General features: G+C 41.6%; 1 protein-coding gene and 1 long non-coding RNA gene across 14 annotated transcripts in view; one reads left to right on the top strand and one right to left on the bottom strand.

Moving 5' to 3' along the window:
* Nucleotides 1-20927, top strand: part of LINGO2 (leucine rich repeat and Ig domain containing 2) — a 2118418-nt gene that overhangs the window by 1376887 nt on the left and 720604 nt on the right. The gene's annotated exons all lie outside the window — the stretch shown is intronic.
* Nucleotides 7493-20927, bottom strand: part of LOC137517742 (uncharacterized) — a 154698-nt gene continuing 141263 nt past the window's right edge. Inside the window, exon 4 of the long non-coding RNA XR_011020643.1 lies at nt 7493-7699. This is a non-coding gene — a long non-coding RNA (uncharacterized lncRNA). The remainder of the gene's footprint in view (nt 7700-20927) is intronic.

The following is a 20927-nucleotide window of genomic DNA, read 5'->3' as shown; positions in this document are numbered from 1 at the left end:
TGGATACAGTCATCTTATAGAAGGTTCAATGCAGATCTCTAGTGCAAAGTTGTGTGCAAGGTCTTCAAAATGTAATATGACACCATAGTTGAAATATATCGCTACATAAAATATGTTTAAGGATCTTGTTTAGTATAAAAGTAGCCAAAGCAATTCTTATGTTAAAAACAAAATCAGAGGGTTGCAGAGGACTTTGCTCAACTGACCTTAGATCAGGGATTGAGATGGAGTAAGTTAATTACTCTTTCAAGAAGAGTGGGAATTTTATAAATTAGCTAACTGTTTTGAATTGCTAAGCAGTAAACAACACATATTTTAATGTTATTTGGCAATCAAAAAAGACATCATAGCAATCATAATAATCATAGGAACTAGAAGTTTTAGATCTGAACTAACTGCATTGTTAAAATGGATATATGTGGTATCCTACTAATATAATAAATTAGAAAGTTCGGATGTTTGGATGTTTGTTACTCAATCACGCAAAAAACGGCTGAACGGATTTGAATGAAATTTGGCACACACATAGTACATTACCTGGAATAAAGTAAAGGTTACTTTTTATTCCCATAACCAAAAAGGGGGGTGGAGACAAATACAAATTTCACTGGAAAATGTAAACTGCGGCCATTCTTACACTGTTACACTGGAGGTGTGTTTAGCTTCTAAGGGTACAATGGTTAATTTGCATATATTCAGCAGTGATGCACTGGGAGACATCTCAAGCTCACTCCAACCTGAATTATCGCAAATTCTTTCTGTTTTAAGAAAGCAAACTTTTGTTTTTTTTAACATCTTAGTAAGGGGGCTTTTAGGACCATTGTAATCCCTTACACACTCCAATGAGTTCTGGGTCACCATGAGCTTGCTGGTTAGTCTGTACCTCTCGGTGTTACAAGCCCTACTTCATAGAGCCAAATTAATCCATGCCATGCACTGATGAGAATCAAACAATTCAAAACAGTCTGTATGCATTTTGGATTATTATGGCTCTGTACAAATTAACAAGATAACACATAATTGCATTCCAGCGGTTCTGGAGGTGTGTTTATCTTCTAAGGGTAACAATGGTTAATTTGCAAATATTCAGCAGTGATGCACTGGGAGACATCTCAAGCTCACTCCAACCTGAATTATCACAATTTTTTTCTCTTTTAAGAAAGCAAACTTTTGTATTTCTTACACTGTTAAGGGTAGGGTTCTCAAACTTTGCACAGTTGGTCGTTGGGTGACTGGTGACTGGTTGGGTGACAGAAAAGTGTTTGGAGCCTATAAAAGCCAATCAAAATTCACCTATTGATTTTCAAGGGGAATATTTACATTTCTGCCATTCTTGCACTGTTAATGGCACACGCCTCAAACCTGGTATAGTTGATCATTGGGTGACTGGGGTTCAATTTCAGAAAGGGGGTGGAGCCACAAATAGCCAATCAAATTTGTTTCATTCCAATGCAAATTATTGTTGCCAAACACCGTAAAGCTCACAAACTTGGTAATTGAGTAATTGATTACTTTTGTGTTAGGGTTAGGAAAGTGGGCACAGCCAACACCAGCCAAATACATAAGCGGGCAACGCAGGGTCATAAGTGGGCGGAGACAAATACAAATTTTACTGGGAAAATGTAAACAGCCACCATTCTTACACTGTTAATGGCAGGGTGCTCAAACTTTGCACAGTTGGTTACTGGGTGACTGGGATTAATATTCAGAAAAGTGGGTGGAGCCTACAAAAAATAATCAAAAATTACCTATTGATTTATTTTAGGGGAATATTTCATTGCTGCCATTCTTGCACTGTTAATGGCACAAGCCTCAAACCTGGTACAGTTGATCATTGCGTGACTGGGGTTTAAATTTATATAAGGGGGTGGAGCCCCAAACAGCCAATCTGATTTGTTTAATTTTAATGCAGATTATTGATGCCAAAGACCGCAAAGCTCACAAACTTGGTCATTAAGTAATTGATTCATTGTGTGTTAGGGTTAGGAAAAGTGGGCGCAGCCAACACCAGCCAAATACATAATCGGGCAATGCTGGGTCATCAGTAGGCAGAGGCAAATACAAATTTCACTGAGAAAATGTAAACTGCAGCAATCCTTACACTAATAATGGTAGGGTTCTCAAACTTTGCACAGTTGGTCACTGGGTGACTGAGAATAATATTCAGAAAAGTGGATGGAGCCTACAAAAGCCAATCAAAATCCACCTATTAATCTTTAAGGGGAATATTTAATTGATGCCATTCTTGCACTGTTAATGGCACAAGTCTCTTGCACTGTTAATCACCTGTACCTGGTACAGTTGGCCATTGGGTGATTGGGGTTCAAATTCAGAAAAGGGGTGGAGCCACATCCAATCAGATTTATTTTATTTCAATGCAAATTATTGATGCCAAAGACCGCAAAGCTCACAAACTTGGTCATTAAGTAATTTTGTGTTTGGGTTAGAAAAAGTGGGCGGAGCCAACACCAGTCAAATACATACCTGGGCAATGCTGAGTCATCAGTGGGCAGAGACAAACACAAATTTCACTGGGAAAATGTAAACTGCAGCCATTCTTACACTATTAATTGTAGGGTTCTAAAACTTTGCACAGTTGGTCACTAGGTGACTGGGATTAATATTCAGAAAAGTGGGTGGAGCCTACAAAAAACAATCACAATTCACCTATTGATTTTCAAGGCAAATATTTAATTGCGGCCATTTTTGCACTGTTAATGGCACAAGCCTCAAACCTGGTACAGTTGATCATTGGGTTACTGGGCACTGGCGAACTCAGGGGGCTATTCCGGGTGTCTGGAACCTCCCCCCTGCACTGAGCTGTGTATTCAGCCAGGGAAGCCCGCATAATATAAACAGCCTCATTCTCCCTCCCTTCTTACTTCTGGTGCCTCCCTCCAGCTAATATAATGAGAGAAGCAGCCCAGCTTTCCTCACAAGAAGATGCAGCCTGCAGTGAGAGAATGTTGATTATGGAGTCCTGGACTCTCCACAGCACAGAAGTGTCAGACATGATGAAATTAGAGTGCAGGCAAGCTGGTAAATATGCACAGCATGATGCAGAGCTTGCCTGGACTCAGGGTCCGTGGGCAAACATCTGTCTGGTCTCTCCCCATTGTTATAATGACTGCATGTGTGGATAAGGTGTGGATAACAAGCTGAAAAGTTTTTGACAGTCCCTAGACTCCAGGAGGGCTTCTTTCTGACTTGTGTGAGAGACTGACAGGGACAGGAGTCCGATTACAGGCAAGTAGCCTGTGTGATGTGGGACTTCAATACAGATAAGTTCTCTGCTCCATCTCAGGCTATTCTGAATTTCTCCACTCCTCTCTCTGGGCTAGTGCAACGCCAAAATGACAATAGCAATCGCTAGCAATTTGTGAGTGTGATTTTGTGAAGTGATTTTCAGAGCGATTTTTGAATGAATTGCTCAAAAACATGCTACATGCAGTATACCTGCGATTTTGAAAAAATCACAACGCTGCTGTTGGAACACCCACATAGGGTAACATTAGCCAAGCGCTTTTCAAATCACTGTTGATTTGAAAAACGCTCAGAAGCACTCTTGGTGTGCACCAGCCCTCCCTCATTCACCTTTGTTTCCCTCTTCCCCTAGAGCTGACTGTGTGTTCTTGTCTTACAGGAAAGCTAAATAAAAGTGCAATCCTGGTGAGGCAAAATATTATTATTTAGTATTTATGTAGCGCCGCCATCTTCCGCAGATGTATATATCCCTGCATCATATGGGTATCGCTTGCGCTATGTGAAACTATGTAGCATATTCCACTGAATTGTCCAAACTAAGTCTATCTCCTGTTCCAGCGCTGTACCCCGTTCACATTTGCTGCTGCCAGAAGCCCTCAGAAACACTCGTCTCCTTGAGTACTTCCAAAGATAGGCTGCTCCGTCATACGCCAGAGCACTTTTGTGCATGGGCAGTATGGAGCCACCTGTATTCGGAAGCACTCGGGACATACGTGCTTCTGGACCTTTCAGGAACCCCCCCTTAAAAATCCTGCGTTTGCCCCTGCTGGGGTTAAATATTTAGAAAAGGGGTGGGGCCACAAACAGCAAATCAGATGTGTTTCATTTCAATGAAAATTATTCATGCCAAAGACCACAAATCTCACAAACTTGGTCATTGACTATTGACAATTGTGTGTTAGGGTTAGAAAAAGTGGCCACAGCCAACAGCAGCCAAATACATACCCAGGAAACATTAGGACATCAGTGGGTGGAGAAAAATACAAATTTCACTGCCAGAATGTAAACTGCAGCCATTCTTACACTGTCTGTCAATGGCAGGGTTCTTAAACTTTGCACAGTTGGTCACTGGGTGACTGGGATTAATATTCAGAAAAGTGGATGAAGCCTACAAAAGCTAATCAAAATTCACCTATTGATTTTCAAAGGAGTGGAGCCACAGCCAATTAGATTTATTTCATTTCAATGCCAATTATTGATGCCAAAGACCGCAAAGCTCACAAACTAGGTCATCATTGAGTAATTGTGTGTTAGGATTACAAAAAGTGGGCAGAGCTAACACTAACCAATTACATACCCGGGCAACGCCGAGCGACCAGCTAGTGTATAATAATAATAATGCTAGCATTTGTATAGTGCTTTTCTCCTGTCCGACCCAAAGCATTCGTGAGCTGAAGCCAATAAGGGCATGCTCGCATTGCTCAGTAGGCCACCCTGCATTGTTAAGGAGTCTTGTCCAAGGACTCCTTACTGAATCGGTACTCACTTACTGAATAGGAATAGCCATGATTCAAACCCTGGCTCCTGAAATCAGAGGCAGTGCCTGTGCATGTGGCACTTGGGGACACTTTCATAGTTTTCCCAATTTTTCAGGCTGACTGACCTTCATTTCTTTAAGTAAATGATGGCCACTTGTTTTTCTTTACTTAGCTGCTTTTTTCTTGCCATAATACAAATTAACTAACAGTCTGTTCAGTAAGACTATCAGCTGTGTATCCACCTAACTTCTCTACAACGCAACTGATGGTCCCAACCCCATTTATAAGGCAATCCCACTTATTAAACCTGGCAGGGCACACCTGTGAATTGAGAACCATTTCAGGTGACTACCTCTTGAAGCTCATCAAGAGAATGTCAAGAGTGTGCAAAGCAGTAATCAAAACAAAAGGTGGCTACTTTGAAGAACCTAGAATATGATATATTTTTAGTTGTTCCACACTTTTTGGTTATGTACTATACTTCCACATGTGTTAATGCATAGTTTGGATGCCTTCAGTGTGAATCTACAATGTTCATAGTCATGAAAATAAAGAAAACTCTTTGAGTGAGAAGGTGTGTCCAAACTTTTGGTCTGTACTGTACATATATATATATATCAAAAGAGATGAGTCTATTCTCCTATAATTCACGGATTAGACCCTTTCCCTGTCACTTTTTCATAAAATAACAGGATAATTTCATGACGCAAGATCTTAGAAGTTAACACAACAGCTTATACAGTATTGATTTCTAGCAACTATTATAACAATATACAACATTAAACAGGTAGTTCTTGCAATACAATAGCTGTCATTTAAAGAGTGGGTTTCACTCAGATTTAAATATAATCAATTAGAAACATGCGTGTTGTAGTTATAGGCTTAAGTTGTCTTGACATAACTGAAGAAATAAGAGAAATGCCTTAATTTATATATCGTACTTGTTTAGGAGAAGCATTTTTAAGTTTTATTTGTATTTTACGATTTCTAGGTCATATAAAGATTATCAGTCACTCCAAACTAAGCATTCCCCAGATCATAAGTGAAACCAGCATTGTAGGTTATCTCACATAAACAAGGGAAATAACACTGAGCTATCAAGCTCATGCCTAAAAATCTTTCTGAAATATCACAAAGAGCAAAAGCATCTTCACACTTTTCTTTACAGTGACCTCATAACACGCCTGTGCCTCTTGGAAGGGGTCCGCAGGGAGTCCAAGGTGTTGATGCCAGGGAAAAGATGCTCATTACATAACTAGCGAGTAGAAGAATTTTAGAAGCTAAACAATAGTTTAAAATTGTTTATTGAACTGTAAATGTTTTGATCAGAAGCAGTTCAGGTTTTGGTGACTTCATTAAAATAATTATTTTTCATTTTGACAAAAGTCAGAAATGTCACTGCTTTTATGTACTGTATGTTCTAGAAGACTTCAGTAACTAGTGTGAAAAAGTAGTGCACCACCACTGAAAGATCAAGCTACAAAGTAAAATTAAATATTGATTCACCCACCATGAGAGCAAACTCATTCTGTCGTGTTTTGATTAAGAAATATCATCCAGTGGAGAAGAGTTTTCTTGGGTACCAGATCATCACGGGAAAGGATTCACATGGGAGAGACTGAAACTACTGTCACCCACTGTGACTGCCTAGATGCTTACCTCTGATAACAATACAGCAATTTTAAACCTTGTATTGCCAGATACGGTATTTATAAATTGCCTTGTCTGTTTGAGCTTGCTCAAACGATAACCAAAGATATAATTGATGCTGTAATTCTTACTCATGTGTCTTCTATTTAAATGTAAAAGTAAGTGGTTAAATAATAACAAAATGCCATTTTAGTCATTCTGTAAATACACTCTTCTTATACAACTACTCATATGCTTGAGGTAAGGTAGCTCTTAGTTTTTTTATTTTATTGATTTTGATATATTGTATAGGGAGCCCCTTTCCTCATGGTGATTATTATGAAGGCTTTCTTATAAGTGCTAAGGCCTCTACACTTGGCCTCTAAACCCTTGTTTGGGCATGACTAGCTCTCCTTTTGTGCATTGTATTGATTCATTTCATATACATTGTTATCTGATTTACAGTATATGTAGAGTACTTTCTGGTGGTGGTGTTTTATGCCTATGGATTACTTCTTGTCACTATTATGTAATGACATGGACATTTTGTTTCTATCACTCTTGTCATACTCTGTCACGGACGGTCATAGTCCTATATAATAATTATTTACCAAAACAATAAGCTGTAATTATCCTAAGAATTTTAAATTAATCTAAACCCGTGAATTTATATATAAAACCTCTAGCCAAAGTAGTATAGCTATGTTGAATCTAGTGAGAGGCCATATATTATTCTGTACCCTGAAAGTGTGAAGGCTAAAGAAAGAAAAAAAAACACTTAAAGAAGAAAATAACCATGACTTCTGGTGGCTACACATTCCTTTCTATTTTTATTGTTCTTAATAGCTAACTATGTACATGGGCAAGAAATGTTTAATGTTGTGATATAACAAGTTAACTGAGCATGCCTTACTTTGTAAAGACTTTAAAATGTACGAAATACAGTAGGTGGATCGGGAAATATGGACAAGTTTACATTTAAAACATTTCTCAGAGATCATGGAAAAGTATGGTTAAAAATCGATATACTTACAAATCATTAATCATTATATTTAATGAAAAGAGGGTACAAAGACACCCCGCTCTCTAGGGATATGTGAGGGTGCAGTGTTGTATTTATTTATTTTTTCACCATGGCAGCAGCATGACTGACATCTTATATCAAGCAAGAATGGAAAAACATTTTACTTACAAAGCTACAGTACCATGGCGTAATTGATAGCAGCACTCTTGCCATGCAGCCTAAGGGCACTATGTGCACAGAGTTTGTATGTTCTCCCCATGTCTGGGTGGTTTTCTTCTAGGCACTCTGGTTTCCTCCCCACATCCTAAAAACATACAAATAAGTTAACTGGCTTTTCCCTAAATTGGCCCTAGACTATGATAGACATATATATTAGACAAATAACTATGGCAGGGATTAGGTTGTGAGCTTCTCTGAGGGACAGTTAGTGACATGCATAAATACTCTGTAAAGGGCTGCAGAAGATGTCGGCACTATATAAATACTAAGTAAATAATCATAATATTTACAGTGCTTTTAACAGAAAGTGTCATGGCAGCATGACAAGGCTGAAGGAAAATACACTATCCTTCTCCTCCTAGACCTCTCATCAGCATTTGACACTGTTGATCACTCCCTGCTACTCCAGTCCCTGCAATCTGTGGGTATCCAAGACCGTGCCCTAGCATGGTTTTCCTCCTACCTCTCAAATCGCTCCTTCAAGACCTCCTTCAATGGTTCCTCCTCAACCTCCTTCCCACTTTCAGTTGGGGTCCCCCAAGGCTCTGTTCTTGGTCCCCTGCTGTTCTCCATTTACACCGTCTCCATCGGAAAACTCATCTCCTCTCTGGGTTTCAACTATCACCTATATGCAGATGACACCCAGATTTATCTCCATACCACTGACCTCTCCACCACCACCATGGAGAAGGTATCCTCTGGTCTCTCAGCTATTTCATCGTGGATGTCTGCCAGGTTCCTAAAATTAAACCTGGATGAGACTGAACTACTAATCTTCCCGCCCCGTGCTGATTCACCCCCCACTGACCTCTATGTCACTGTCAATGGCACAATCATTCATCCAACCACACAAGCCCGCTGCCTGGGTGTCACCCTAGACTCGGCCCTCTCCTTCACCTCCCACATCCAAACCGTAGCTAGAGCCTGCTATTTCCACTTACGCAACATCTCCAAGATCCGGCCTCTCCTGACCCCAGACACTACCAAACTCCTTGTCCATGCCCTCATCATCTCCCGCCTGGACTACTGCAACTCCCTCTTGTCAGGCCTTCCTCAAAACCGCATCGCCCCCCTAAAATCCATCATGAACGCAGCAGCCAGACTCATCTACTCCTCCCACCGCTCTGTCTCCACAACTCCCCTACGCAAATCCCTTCATTGGCTTCCAATTCACTTCAGAATCAGCTTCAAGATCCTATGTTTGGCATACAAATCCATACACAAGTCCTGCCCAACCTACATCTCTGACCTTGGTCAGCAGATATACATCTGGCCGCTCACTTCGCTCCTCCAACGACCTCCTCTTAACCACCCCACGCATCTTGCACTCCCATGCCAGACTGCAGGACTTCACTAGAGCTGCCCCTATCCTGTGGAACTCTCTCCCACTGCCCATCAGGCTCGCTCCCACCTTCAACACCTTCAAAAAAGCACTCAAAACTCACTTCTTCAAGGAGGCCTACATCAACTCAACACTACCCTAATCCTTTCTGCCAATAACTTCTTGATGCACCCCCTCCTTTTGTGTCACCAGCCCCTCCCTCTAGATTGTAAGCCTTTGGCAGGGCCCTCTCCCCTTGTGTATCATACTTGACTGTGTGCACTTTACCCAGAATTTGGAACTGGTAATTTTTTACCACTACCATTCCAGTTTATGATCTGGCATTGTACTCCTATCTGCATTGTGTTGTGTATCTTATTGCTATTACCTGTATTGTTCTATCTATGGTCTGTTACCTGTATTGTTCTGTCAACCCTGTTATCATTGTCTGTAATCATATTTATTGTACAGCGCTGCATAATATGTTGGCGCTATATAAATCTAATAAATAATAATAATAATAATAATAGTAGTAAACATGGCCTGTCATGACTTTTTTAACCACTTGAGGACCCACCCTTTACCCCCCCTTAAGGACCAGCGCTGTTTTAGCTGATCTGTGCTGGGTGGGCTGTACAGCCCCCAGCACAGATCAGGGTGCAGGCAGAGCGACCAGATCGCCCCCCTTTTTTCCCCACTAGGGGGATGATGTGCTGGGGGGGGTCTGATCGCTCCTGCCTGCCTGTGTGTTGCAGGGGGGGGGGGGGGGGGGCACCTCAAAGCCCCCCTCCACGGCAAAATTCCCCCCCTCCCTCTCCTCCCTCCCTTCCCCGGAGATCCGAGGCTGCACAGGAACGGATCTGTCCTGTGCAGCCTCTAACAGGCTCCTGCCTGTCATGTGACAGCGATCCCCAGCCGCTGATTGGCCGGGGATCGCTGATCTGGTACAATACTGCTACTGTTAGCAGCGTTGTACGAATGTAAACAAAGCGGATTATTTCCGCTTGTGTTTACATTTAGCCTGCGAGCCGCGATCGGCGGTCCGCAGGTTATTCACGGAGCCCCCCGCCGTGAATTGACAGGAAGCAGCCGCTCGCGCGAGCGGGTGCTTCCTGATTAATTAGGCTGCAGCCGGCGACGCAGAACTGCGTCGCTGGTCCTGCAGCTGCCACTTTGCCGACGCGCGGTATGAGTGCGCGGTCGGCAAGTGGTTAAATGAGATGCTCATTTTAAAATATAGTACATGCTTTCAACACACACAGCAATATTATTTCTCAGTTTCTACATTCTATTCTTACACAGAATCCTTACATATTTATAAATGTGCTTGTAAAATTATTCATGTAAGTTTATCATATGTGTCTAAGGCGTGGAATAACTATCCAAAATTGTGTGACAATGAGATGACTCACACTTTGATTTCAGATGCAGAAAAAAAAATGAACAGCCTGTGAGCGCTCATTGACCAAAGTCCCACTGCCGTGGATGATGCATGCGGCAAACCGCGCATTAGCAATGAAAAATTGTGCGTGGAAAACTGCGGTCATTTTCCATGCTGACAAGTGCACTCCCTGCCTCAAGGGAAACTGAGTGTTGTAAATTGAATCTTGAAACAAATGTGTGTCTAATATAGATTTTGTGAAGTGCTTTAACAACTGCTCTGTGGAATTTCTTGTGCTGACTTTCTAAGACCCAAAAGCTCATGTCTGCTAATATGCAAAGGATGAATTTCCTTATGCAGCCTCCAAAAGCTTAGCATTACCATCGGCCACTCATATTGATAGGAGCAGTAGAGTGTCCTGGGATCGTGCACTTAAAGGATATATCTGGGGAATAGGTGGTATGAAAGCACACACGCACTGCTGTAAGACCTGTCCAGCTGTGCTGGATTGCATCTTCCTTTTCCCCCAAAAACACTCTGTATGTGAGCTATATGGTCGGCCTGAACTTCTCCCCAAGGTCGGGACCCAGACCGGACCAAATAGCGAACATACGGAGTGTATTGGGGGAAAAGGAAGACGTGATCCATCGCTGCTTGGCAGGACTTAAAACACTGGGTATGTGTTTTCATGACACCTATTACCCGGATGTATCCTTTAAAGAGAACCTGTGCTGAGTAAAAATATTTAAAATAAACACATGAGGAAACTTCAAATGAACATTGCATAGTTACCTTGCCACCAGTTCCTCTCAGAAGCTCACCATTTTCTTCTGACAATGATCCCTTCCAGTTCTGACAATATTTTGTCAGATCTGAAATATATCAGTTGCTGTCAGCAAAATATCAGTTGCTGTCAGTTATAGCTGAGAGGAAAACTGATGTACCAGGTAATGTCCATGTTTCCCTATGGCTCAAGTGGGCGATGTTACAGTTTAACTGTGTGCTGACCAGAAAGCTGTTATGGGTAATAGCCATTTTCAAAATGGAGGATGGAAAATTCCCTTGATCACAGTGAACAAATAGGACGCGGGACAGGAGAAAGACACTGAGGAGTAGACTACACGGGAGGTAAGTATGACTTGTGTATGTTTATTTTGACTTTTAATTTTCAGTTCAGGTTTTCTTTAAGAAACATACAAACAAATATAGTACTTTATTTGTTACCTGGGAGATGAGCTGATCTTGCAACTGCCTTAAAGAGAACCTGAACTGAAAATAAAAAGTCAAAATAACCATACACAGATCATACTTACTTCCTGTGTAGTCTACTCCTCAATCTCTTTCTCCTCTCCTGCTCCCCATTTGTCTACTGTGATCAATGGATTTCTCTGTCCTTCATTTTAAAAATGGCCATTACATCCTAACAGCTTCCTGGTCAGCACACTGTTAAACTGTAATATCACCCTTGATCACTTGATCCATAGGGAAACATAGACATTACCTTATAACGTAAAGACTATAACATAATGAAGAACAGAGGCGCCAATAGGATAAAATCAATTCTTAAAACTTTTAAAATTGCTTAGGAGGCAGTGGTGGACTTACCCACCCCCCCTCCCCCCCGCAAACAGACACAAAAACTTTGTATTCAAAACAATCAAATTTATTGATACACTCCAGGGCTTTTTTTGCAACGCGTTTCACAGGTATATTCCCGCTTCCTCAGGCAATAAAAAATAAGAGTACACAGTACAGTCTCAAGGTCACGATAAGCGCCTCCTAAGCCTCCTAAGCAATTTTAAAAGTTTTAAGAATTGATTTTATCCTGTTGGCGCCTCTGTTCTTCATTACGTTATAATTGATATGCACCCCTGGTGGAGGGGGATACCCCTTTCCTTCTGTCTACAGAGAGCGACTTCTTAATCCTGAGTGAGGACAGGCTAATCTCCTCACCTGCCTGTGCAGTGGTTACTTGGAGGTAACCCTGGTTTGTGAGTATATATTATACTTGTTTCATTTACCCACTTGTCAATACTTACTACACTATATTGGGCTCTCGGTTCTATTTTTACATATGGACATTACCTTGTACATTCAGTTGTACCTGACCGCAGCTGATATATAACGGACAGCAACTGGTATATTTCAGTTCTGACAAAATATTGTCAGAACTGGAAAAGGGATCTCTGTAAGAAGAAAATAGTGAGCTTCTGAGAGGAACTGACGGTGAGGTTAGTATTTAATATTCATTTGCAGGTACGTCATGTGTTTATTTTAAATATTTTTCCTCGCTTCAGGTTCCCTTTAAAATCTTTCTGAAATATCACAAAGAGCTAATACATGTGTTAAACACTTTTAAAAATAGCCCGATCATTTGCGAGTTTGTCACACTTGCTTAAAAAAAGTAAAATTACAATATATTGCACTATGTTGGTTATGATCATATTACTGCAGTATATAGGCCTTGGCTACTTTGGCTACAGAGTAATTTAAATATGCTACGACAACATTAAAGGATATCTGAGCTGAAAAAAATGGATTTAAATAGAGTACATTCATGTTTCAGATATGTTATCCAGTCAAGGACTGCGTCCTCCATCCCACAGAGCCCCCTTCCCCACAAGCCTCCCTTTCTTTGTATTTCCTCCCAGCATAGGCTCTGAATCTGATCCCCTTTGGTTGGGACTTTTGAACCAGATATAGTTGTCCTTGTGCAAGCACAGGTGTGTCCTTTATGCCACTGTGGCCCTATTTCTGGCAGTTTCCTTAGCATTACGCATGCACTCAGAGCAATACACAGCACTCAGAGAATTGCAGTCACAGTGGCGTGTTGTATCAAACTGCCCATGTGCAAAGCATGCTATATCCATTTCAAAGGTTTGGATCCGAGGGGGTTTGTGCATAATCCAGGAGGAATTACAGAGAAACAGGGGCTTGTGGAGGGGGGGGGGGGGATGCAGTCCTGCACTGGATAGCATTACTGATACATGTATGTACTTTATTTAAGTCTGTTTTTTTTTTTTTAAGCTCGGACTACCTTTACGGCAACCATATGCTTGGAAAAGAAACAAATTAAAATTTTGCATGAAACATAACTCTAATATTGATACAAACCGTGACAGAAATTAACCTATGATGATCCAGTTTTATCTTAATATTTTAAATTGATCTAGCAGTATCCAATAGCACTGCAATTCATCATTGTTAATCATAGTTAATATTTAATGTTAATGTAAAGGCTGTTAACATACTTGTGGTCCGGGTTTATTTATTTTAGTCATCCGCTTTTACAGTGTATGCATTATTTTGAATTCTGTGTGATTTATTTCAGTAGCTGCATTACAAGTGTTACATTTCTTGCTTGTGGCATGTACTTTGGGTTACTACTGATTCGTTCACTATTTAATTTTCCAAAGCTTCCTTCTTTTTCCATTGTAGCCGTAGTGCCGCTATTAGATGCTGCTTGTGTTTACTGCTTTAATGGGAGCCGTTCCCCAAGGAGGGTTATTAAAATAGGTATTGTTGTATAGAAGTCTGCTCTTCTATGAATTAGATGTGCTCACTTGGGAATGGACTAGGAGATCAGTTACTCCCTTTGAAAAATCACTGAGGATGGCACATCTGATATTCAGTTTGCATATTACACAAACAACTATCCGTTAATTAATACAGTACAACATCAGTCTCTACAGGGATACAGTAGCTGATTCTACCAAGAGAAAGGAAGAGCTAGGTCTTCTGTAATCAGGAATCCAAGAAAGTGTCTGTCTGGATGAATAACTTTAAATAATTCATCTACAGAAGTGCCTAAGGAGTTGTGATTAAAAATTGTTTGAAGAAGTGTGTTTTCTGAGGGCATTTTCCTAAAATGTATTAATACTAACACTGATACTAGTAGTAGTAGTAGCAGTAGTAGTAGTAGTAGTAGTAGTAGTAGTAGTAGTAGTAGTAGTAGTAGTAGTAGTAGTAGTAGTAGTAGTAGTAGTTGTTGTTGTTATTATTATTATTACCGCTATAATTAAAATAACAAGAAGAATAATATCATTAATCTCCATAATCATCATCATTATTGCCATCACTATAAACATCAGAGGGTAGCACAGGGGCCAATCACTCGATTCCCTCTCAGATTCGGTGAACATTTAAGTGGACCTAAACTCTTGCACAGGACAGAAGGAAAACAGAGAAATGCATGCTGTATGTACAGTGGGTTGCAAAAGTATTCGGCCCCCTTGAAGTTTTCCACATTTTGTCATATTACTGCCACAAACATGAATCAATTTTATTGGAATTCCACATGAAAGACCAACACAAAGTGGTGTACACGTGAGAAGTGAAACAAAAATCATACATGATTTCAAACATTTTTTTACAAATAAATAACTGCAAAGTGGTGTGTGCATAATTATTCGGCCCCCTTTGATCTGAGTGCAGTCAGTTGCCTATAGACATTGCCTGATGAGTGCTAATGACTAAATAGAGTGTACCTGTGTTTAATCTAATGTCAGTACAAATACAGCTGTTCTGTGAGGGCCTCAGAGGTTGTCTAAGAGAATATTGGGAGCAATAACACCGTGAAGTCCAAAGAACACACAAGACAGGTCAGGGATCAAGTTATTGAGAAATTTAAAACAGGCTTAGGCTACAAAAAGATTTCCAAAGCCTTGAACATCCCACGGAGCATTGTTCAAGCGATCATTCAAAAATGGAAGGAGTATGGCACAACTGTACACCTACCAAGATAAGGCCATACACCTAAACTCACAGGCTGAACAAGGAGGGCGCTGATCAGATATGCAGTCAAGAGGCCCATAGTGACTCTAGAAGAGCTGCAGAGATCTACAGCTCAGGTGGGAGACTCTGTCCATAGGACAACTATTCACCATGCACTGTACAAAGTTGGCCTTTATGGAAGAGTGGCAAGAAGAAAGGCATTGTTAACAGAAAGCATAAGAAGTCCCGTTTGCAGTTTGCCACAAGCCATGTGGGGGACACAGCAACCATGTGGAAGAAGGTGCTCTGGTCAGATGAGACCAAAATGGAACTTTTTGGCCAAAATGCAAAACGCTATGTGTGGCGGAAAACTAACACTACACATCACTCTGAACACACCATCCCCACTGTCAAATATGGTGGTGGCAGCATCATACTCTGGGGGTGCATCTCTTCAGCAGGGACAGGGAAGCTGGTCAGAGTTGATGGGAAGATGGATGGAGACAAATACAGGGCAAACTTGGAAGAAAACCTCTTGGAGACTGCAAAAGACTTGAGACTGGGGCGGAGGTTCACCTTCCAGCAGGACAATGACCCTAAACTTAAAGCCAGGGCAACAATGGAATGGTTTAAAACAAACCATATCTATGTGTTAGAATGGCCCAGTCAAAGTCCAGATCTAAATCCAATCGAGAATCGGTGGCAAGATCTGAAAAGTGCTGTTCACAAACGCTGTCCATCTAATCTGACTGAGCTGGAGCTGTTTTGCAAAGAAGAATGGGCAAGGATTTCAGTCTCTAGATGTGCAAAGCTGGTAGAGACATACCCTAAAAGACTTGCAGCTGTAATTGCAGCAAAAGGTGGTTCTACAAAGTATTGACTCAGGGGGCCGAATAGTTACGCACACCCCACTTTGCAGTTATTTATTTGTAAAAAATGTTTGGAATCATGAATGATTTTCGTTCCACTTCTCACATGTATACCACTTTGTGTTGGTCTTTCACGTGGAATTCCAATAAAATTGATGCATGTTTGTGGCAGTAATGTGAAAAAATGTGGAAAACTTCAAGGGGGCCGAATACTTTTGCAACCCACTGTATTTAGACAGTTTAGCCTGACTAATTCTCCCTCATCTGTGTCTAATCACAAGTTGTAATTTGATCTCTCCCCTGTGTCACAGCAGATAAACTCATTTAAAAGCACAGGATGTAAACAATATGTCTGCCTTAATGAAAGCAGGAAGTAGACACTGCAGATTTATTGCAGAATTTGTATCTGTAACAAATAAATATTTTCCTTCATTGGTTATATTATGCTGTTGCTTATCTTTTAGAGCAGATAGGAATCTCTGAATTCAGGTCCACTTTAAGTCTTGTACCATACTCCCATGTCCTAGTCCTTGTGGCACTAGTACTGTACATCTTAATATAAAAGAAGCAGGATGATATAAAAGGGAAGTGAACCTGAGCATGGCCTGAGACCAGGGCACTTCTAGACATTTCATCACTCTAGGCAAAAGAACCTGTGGCGCCAAACCCCCCCCCCCCCCCCCTCCCCGTGAAAATAATCATAACGCGGCAATGTGTCACCATAAATTAATGGTAATGCAGCAATTTTTCACCATAAAATAATTGTAATGCAGCAATCTTTAACCATAAAATAATCGTAATGTTGCTAATGCAGCAATCTTTCACCATAAAATAATCGTAATGCAGCAATCTTTCTCCATAAAAAAATCGTAATGCAGCAATCTTTCTCCATTAAATAATCATAATGCCGCAATCTTTCACCAGAAAATAATCGTAATGCAGCAATGTTTACTATAAAATAATCGTAATGCAGCGATGTTTCACCATAAAATAATCGTAATGCAGCGATGTTTCACCATAAAATAATCATAATGCAGCGATCTTTCACCATAAAATAATCGTAATGCAGCGATCTTTCATCATAAAATAATCATAATGCAGCAATCTTTCGCCATAAAATAATCGTAATGTGGCAATCTTTTACCAGAAAATAATCGTAATGCAGCAATCTTTAACCAGAAAATAATCGTAATGTGGCAATATCGTAATGCGTTGGCAGCATTTTACCAGAAAATATTCGGAATGACACCTGGCAATGGCATAGTGGCATGGCCTGGCAGCTGGCATCTGGCTGGCGGCAAAAAGGATGGATGCATGCGTGATTGTTAGCACCCGACCCCCCCCCCCCCCCTTCCAAAACAAAACAAAACTAGGAGGTAAAAACAATAATTACACAGACAGCCAGGGTCAGGATGCAGGCAGTATATTGCCCCCCGCCCCAAAAAAAATCTACTCACATTGAGCGTGTTCCTCTGGTCACCGTCTGGTCTTCCTATTTTCGCTGGGCATCTTGGTGGCTGGGCAGCTGGACCTCAGAGAACTGGCCTGGACTGCTGCTGCTGTGTTGTCACCTCTCACGTCCTCCTCCTCCTCCTCATGCTGCCTGTCAGAGCTAAAATGGCTCCACGCATGGAAGAGGGAGGAAACGCTATTTGCCAGGCTCAGTCGGGCTGGACTATTAGCATGAGGGAGGTGGGGCATAAGGCCAATACACTCCTATGCAGTGCAGCCTCATGCACGCCATGCCCCCCGCCCCCCCCCTTCACCCATGCAGTTAAGTGGCTCTCAGCCCGGCGGGGACCAAACCGGATGAAACCATTTGAAAGTTATGGATGGCGGGCGGCCTGGGAACTGATCACAGTCACAGTATGTGTGACAACAATCACCGGTGCGGCGCTCACCCCCCACCCCCAATAATTAAAAAAATACAAAGGTCCAGAGAGGCGAAGGGGATTTTTTTAAATTAATACTTACAAATAGGTGCCCTCCCCCCAGGGACCCACCCATGGCACCGGCCCACATGTGCCTTTATTAAAATGCGAGCCTGCTGATCCAGGTCATAGGTGACGCTCTACTCACTTCCTCGGCAGTGATATGGCAGCCATGTTTCTGAAGACCGCCAAAGATCTTCAGAAACCTCTGCCTGCATGGCTGCACCCTTCCCCCTCAGCCTTGCAGCCTACAATTAGGCAGCAGCAGGTAAACAGAGGGCAGGCTGTGGCCATGCATGTGGACATGGCCCGAGCCACGGTGGGGATTTTTTTTAAAAAAGCTAGGGACCTCCAAAGGGTGGTGGTGGGGGTATTATGGTGTAGCGATCACCTGCCTTAAAGGAAGACATCAGGATAGGTGAGTATATAACCCCCACCCCCATTCCCTATCATTAAGACAGGCTCTGTTATTTTTACCTCAAATTCTCGCGGTGTAAAAAAGAAACAAACATAGAAACAGTAGTAACCGACGAAATGAAAAAAAAAAAAAGAAAAACATTCCTTTCCAAACAGCAGCTTCACAAACAGTCAGACACTATTTCTTCTTTTTTAAAAAACGTTGTTAAAAAGCTCAAGATTATGACAGAACTTGTGTGGTTTTCTGGATAAGCAGTGAGGCAGTATTTACAAATATATTGAGAGCATCACAAGCTGTGATACAGACAGTAATAAAATACCTCCATATACCGAATACAAAAAAAAAGGTTCTTCTAAAAGGCACAATCAGTCAGTAATATTATCAAACTATCAACTAGTAGGAAACTGAATGTGGGTGTGCAAATATGACTGTCCTCATGCACACACACATAATTACATGTTAAACAGAAGAGACACATATTTATAGAGTCCTGCAGTTATCTTTGCACCTTTATTTTTCCTCTAACGTCGTGCAATACCAAGCCTCACGGCAATGCTAATGTCTAATCTTATTGCAAAGTGTAATTGTCATCTAACACTCTCCATTTATGTGACTTCATATAGTGGCATTTGCAACATGACATTTTGCAAGAATAGATATGTTCCCCCCAAAGCATAGAACTCTTTATTTTAAGTTTTGAAATGCTGACCTCACCAACCAAACAAAGCTTTAGCTGTAAACTGATACAGAGTGTTAGGGGACAATTTGCCAAGTTACAATGCCACTCTTTATATAAAGACCATTGTTCTTGAATACTACACGTCCTCTCCTTCAGGGTTACCCTAGGTCAGACTACAGCCCTCTATTCCTAGTAGACATAGTCAATGAAATTATAATAATTTCAGGTTGATGCAAATTTTATTTTATTGTTATGCAAAATTTTGCAAGTTGGGAATTGTGTAGGCAAATACAATAGTAGCAGATTTGGTTTGGCCTAATTCTAAATTCCTAAGTAAATTTGCATAGCATTAACATACAAATATATGTATCAACATGGAATTATTCGATTATTATTGACTGCCAAATTAATGCACAGGCCACTTGTGGAAAGGCCACCTGCTGGTAAACAATGAAAGTACCTCAGTCTAGATGTACAATACCTCCAGAAGATGAGACAGGGAGTTGCAGGTATACAATTTATCCAAAAGACCTGTAATTGGCCATGGCCACCTGCTGGTGGACAACAGGAGTGCAAGATGGGTGCACAACACCACCAGTAGGAAAGACAGGACAAAGCAGGGTTTATAGCATTATTCCAAGACCTGTGAATAAAGTTAATTAGGATTCATGGTCACTTTCTGTTCACACTATAATTAATTTAGGATTGATTAATACATTCCTTGTACAAGTATAAAAATGATTAGAAATCACTTTTGTGTGAAGTTGTAGACTGTTTAACCTTCTGCCGCCCGCGTCACGCCCCAAGTCCGCCTGACGACGATTGGCGTAAAGTCCTGGGGCTGTAATTTGCATGAGATCGCGCACACGCTGCGCGCGCATCTCATGCTCGGAGGGTGGAGCTCCGCCCTGCCTTCAGTCTCCGAGCGGCTACTGCCGCTCGGGAGACTGTTAGACGGCGTGATTGCCGTCTATTTACACTGTGCAGCACTGCGATCAGCAGCAGCGCTGCACTGGGGACAGCCGTGTGACACGGCTGTCCCCCTGGGAGACAAGAGAGCGATCGGCTCTCATAGGCAGAAGCCTATGACAGCCGATCGCCGTAATTGGCTGGCTGTGGGGAGGGAGGGAGGGGACACATTTAAAGAAACACTTTTTCTTTTTCAAAAATCACTGACAATAATATCTATTTAATAAAAAACATGGGAGAGCGATCAGACCCCACCAACAGAGAGCTCTGTTGGTGGGTAGAAAAGGGGGGGGGGATCACTTGTGTGCTGTGTTGTGCAGCCCTGCAGCTTAGCCTTAAAGCTGCAGTGGCCAATTTTACTAAAAATGGCCTGGTCACTAGGGGGGTTTAGTCCTGCAGTACTCAAGTGGTTAAATGACAGGCTTAAATTATTGTGAATAATAGACTAAATTGCTGTGAATTCCTCATTTTCTGTGAATAGTGCTGTAACAAACTTACCTGGTGTGGTCTCTGCAAGCTGCTCTGATAGTTTGGGGCAGCTGGAGGGAGCTTCCCTTTCTACTTTGATCCAAGGCATCCCCAGCTCCCCTGTAGATGTGAATCAGAATGATAGCACCCCGGGCTCCCCTATAGATGTGGGTCGGCGTGTTGGTTCTGGCAGGATGCCCGCAGCTCAGTGCTGTCTTTATTGGCTGAGGAGGCGTGTCTGATGGAGTGTCAGTGGTGATGTCATTTCTGGGGGCTGGGCTTGTGCTCTGCCTCCTGGGTATTTAAGGCCAGAGTATTCACTTGCTCGTTGGCCTTGATACTAATCAGTTCGCTGGTTCTTGGCCTAGTCAGTGAGTTTTGAGAGCTATATTAATATATTGTGTAGATGCACAATATATATGTACTCTAGATAGTCAGTCTTGCTTTTTTGTAATTATATTATATATTATCGTAATATCTTGAAGTAACATCTTATTGTATATTTATCTGTGTACCGACCTCTTGCCTACCTCTTGACCTTGCTCTTGTCTAGTCCTTCTGTAC

Source organism: Hyperolius riggenbachi, chromosome 1 (assembly GCF_040937935.1).
Source record: "Hyperolius riggenbachi isolate aHypRig1 chromosome 1, aHypRig1.pri, whole genome shotgun sequence".
In the NCBI taxonomy this organism is placed as follows: domain Eukaryota; kingdom Metazoa; phylum Chordata; class Amphibia; order Anura; family Hyperoliidae; genus Hyperolius; species Hyperolius riggenbachi.
This window is presented reverse-complemented; position numbering and strand designations above follow the sequence as displayed.